Genomic DNA, 4,456 nt, shown 5'->3' with positions numbered 1-4,456 from the left:
TCTCTCTCTCTCTCTCTCTCTCTCTCTGTCTGTCTGTCTGTCTGTCTCTCTCTCTCTCTCTGGCTCTATCCGACGAAGCAAAATTTTCTTGTAGCATGTGTCAAGTCAATTCGATCAGAACTTCGGATGCGGGAGTGAGTTTATTTTATGAAAATTTTATGCCACAAGTTTACGCCCGCCGTTATTACGTGAAAATAACGAGAAAAATTCGTGTAAAATACAAGAAAAGCGAGAAACGATGATCGAAGCTTTTATATTTCGATATTTAATTATTTTCATGGATGTATGAAGCGATGAGAATATGGAATATATGGAATATATTGTGTAATTCGTTACACAATCAATGTTACGAAACGTTGTCAGCTTATTCGATATCAAATATACGGCCTAATACTCGAAATAATTGTTCGATATGAGTGTAGATTACGATACGTTTCGGAACTAATTATTAATTCCATTATTACGTAATACAATATCCAGTTATTTTAAACATTTCCTTCACTTTCTTCCTTCGAATACGAATTCGTCTAATTAATTCTTTATCCTTTTAATTGTATTAATTATATCTCGTTACGAAAATTGAGTCTTGAACTTGCATGTTCAAAAAAAAAAAAAAAAAATGAAATGAAATGAAATTCATTCAACGTAAATTGAATTTGGAACAGCATCGTTTTATGGTGATTTCCATCCTGAGAAGATTTAAACGCTTTTTAGTTAGTTATCGATGCATAGAGTTCGTCAAAGTATAAATACTTTGGATGGGTAGGAAGATATATCAGGTACAACCTCGAGGTTCCTTATTAAATTTTTAAAACCGTTTGCGATTCTGACTTTCTTATATAATTGCAGAAAATTTCTTTGCAAAAAAAAAAAAAAAAAATAAAAAATAAAAATTGAAAGAAAAAAAAAAAAAAAATTAAAAATAAAAATTCAAAAAAAAAAAAAAAAAATAAAAAATAAAAATTGAAAGAAAAAAAAAAAAAAAAAAACAGTTGATCGTCCATTTCACTAATTGTAATCATTTTCTTTTTTTTTTTTTTTTTTACTTCGAATTTTAATTATTAATTATCGTATTATTCTCGTATATCTAATTACGTTACAAACATAATTTAATACGTCCTTTTTACTTACTTAAAAGCACAAACATCTAGTGACGTTCGTCCATGGTGACGTTAAACAAAATAAATACTGAAAATAGCTGAACTTTTATACCACGATATAATCGATAGTGTAAACAAAGTTCAAAAAATATTGGACCGATGTAATATTCTCTCATTATAATGTAAAATACGTATAGGGAGAGTGAATTTGAAAAAAAAAAAAAAATTCGTAGCCTTAACGATTCCAAATACTCGAAATCTCTTTAATCGCCTCCTCCGTAACCGATAAACCGAGCAACACGAGGCACAGCGGGACGATCGATCGACTAGGTCAAAGTTTAAAGCGATGCTCGAAAGGCTGGTGGGATCTCGCGTTATCTGGCAAACGCAGGCCAATGTTCGTATTAGGTCGAATCGAGGCGAGTGCATCCGCGATAATGGCCTCCACAAAGCCCTCACAACAATTGCGTCGTGGCACACCTGGGAAAATGGCGCACGATATTTCGATTCGAGGGAGAATAGATTCGTATCGATAAAGAAACGGATTGATTGTGGAAAATGTTATTTATATATAACGGGTGCCTTAACCTCGTGTCTAAAAAGAAAAGTTTTTACAAAGATGTTTTCGAGTAAATTGTACGATAGAAAAATTCTCGAAATCGAAAAGCTATTATATAAATGTGCGCGTTACACGATCGAATCGAGGCAAGTAGAGCGATAATGGCCATCTAAATGAGTCTCTTTAACAATTGCATCGGCACGCCTTCGAAAATGGATTATTTTTTCCTCCTTGATATTTCGATTTGATCAATGAATAGGAAAATAACCACGTGTACGTCGTCTAATGAGAAAGGTCTAATAAAAAAAAAATGAAATGTCAGGAAGTTTTATAAGGGTGTTCGAATAATTTAATTAACAAATTTGACTGCAAGTTGTTTGATTTACGTCCATATTATCCCCCATCGTCCATATTATCCAATGTTGAATCTATTTTATTCACATAACTCTGAAATTGGCCAATGTTGTACAGAAATACGATTGGACGTAATGTTTCGTAAGATAATAATAATATCATGGAGACTTTCCATGAAAGAAAATACAGTTCGATCTTTTCGAAAGAAAACAAAATTTGTCCAACAATTTGTTGCTAGAAAGAAGACCGAAGAAAGAATTTAATTAAGAAAAATATCCAATTGATTCTATGAATTAATTCATAAAGAAATTTATCTAAAAAAATCGGTCTAAATCTAAGATTTGTAAGAAATTAAATAAACAAGCTAAACGTATCTATAACTCGTTTTCCTTTCAACGGCGAAAAAAATTGCAAAACGATCAAGGAACAAAAGGATCGATCAAAGGGAGGGAGCTGTATGCCTAGCTTTGTTCAAAATAGCGAAAGTAACAAAGCATCGTATCGATCGAAAGAAGAAAAAAAAAAGCGGTCGAACGGACGGAAGGGAGAAAGAGATTCGACGAAACTTCGTTACTAATTGTTATTTTATCCCGTGGACCGTGTTCACGTCCGATTCGACACGTTCTATCTTCCGCAGAGGTTTACGACGGAGAATTTTGCTGTTCCCCCCTCCCCCTCTTCATAAAGAGAATGCTGTCCAACCGATGAATGATTGGGAACTGGAGCGAGGCATTCGTTTCGCGCTTCAAGGAATTCCCGACAATTTCGCTCGTTTATCTGATGAGCGCCACTGTTTGCGATTCTTTTGCTCGTCAAGATATTCCACGGGAACGATAGGATGTGCTGCACGTTCCATGTTCATTGTCCAAAAAGGATCGAAACATGGATTAATTAATAATTGGAATTTGAATGTCCTGAAACCAATAATCGTTCCTCTATTTACTGATTGGATAAATAGAATTAGAGAAAAAGATTGAGATCGAGAATTCTTACGTGGGAACAAGAGATGGATCGCAGAAAGCGTTGTTTTCACTGTTTGATCTTATTGGTTATAAAGTCTCGTTACAATTTGTTGTGTATGTTATACTTGAACTTGTGTAGTATGGGTGTTGCCATCTGGCGAGACCATATGGAGATGGCACTTGGTGATCATGCGCGTTAGATATTATCGCGTGCCACATGTTATTAAAATATAATGTTCCTTTTTGTATTATGAAATAAATGCTACACTTCCAAATCACAAATTTCATTCCATACATAACACAACTGTTCGTTCTTTTCTATATAAACGAAAAATTCTAAAAAGATTCTCGTCTTGTCTAAAATATTATATAAATATTATCGAGATTCGGAAATAATTCCATTGGAAAGTAACCACCCATTATTTTTCCATCATTTCCATCCTGGACCTCGCCGATTAAAATTGGAATTTTCCATTCGACGATAAAAGAGAAGTAATGATAATTGTCCACAAAGGTAGAGCCGTTTGGTCGTTTCCATTCCATCGAGAGTTCCATCGATGAATGAAAGGTGTGACGGATAAAACGGAATGAATGCCCGCTTCGACAAACAAACGACGTTTAAGTTTCGTGTTGACGCGTGAATTAGGCCACGGTTCCGCGTCGCGTTCTTCTTTGCATAAAGAAGTGTATATTCGCGTGTCGATCCACGTGGAAACGTGCTCCAACAGATAGGGAAAGTTTTCCATTGGTGACAAAGGATCGCGGCCGTCCATTGTTCCCCCCGTTATTACACTAGGTTATAATTCAATTCCACTTTTTTCCGCCCGGTTTCGATCCGCCAATGATTCTAATTCTTCTCCCTCTCTCCTGGAAAATTTAATCTTGGATTTCCGTGGATTTGTAGGGAAGAGGGAATTTCAGTGAGGTGTCTAATTTTCTGGATGATTGTTGTTCTTCTCTTGGAGGGAATAAAAAATTTTCGAGATATTTGTGATTTGTGAAGAATACTCTCGATGATTAATTTCTAATTTTCTAACGATCGTTCTTTCTTAGAGAGAATAAGAATTTAGAATTTCGAGAGGAAAGTGTTTTTTGTACATTCCAATTTTCTGGATAATTGTAAAGAATAAAGGATTTCCGAAATTTCGAAAAATTAAATATCTTGATGATTTTCACGTGATGTCATCGCTTTTAAAAATGGTTGTTATTATTAACAAGGTTATATAATGACTGTTCGGATCAAACTGTTTTTAATTAAACACATTTATTGAACCTTTAATCGCATAGATACATCTCGTCGCGTCGTCCAGCGCGTGACGATTATAATATAATATATATTTATATTTATATTTATATATATATATATTTATCTTATTCGTTACATATGCATGTGTATGTATATATACTTTATACTTATACGTAACAGAGATTCACGCGTTTACGAGGGAAAAGGAAACTGTCGTTGCCCGACATTTTAAAAA

This window comes from Apis dorsata, unplaced genomic scaffold (genome assembly GCF_000469605.1).
Source record: "Apis dorsata unplaced genomic scaffold, Apis dorsata 1.3 scaffold_497, whole genome shotgun sequence".
Taxonomy (NCBI): domain Eukaryota; kingdom Metazoa; phylum Arthropoda; class Insecta; order Hymenoptera; family Apidae; genus Apis; species Apis dorsata.
This window is presented reverse-complemented; position numbering follows the sequence as displayed.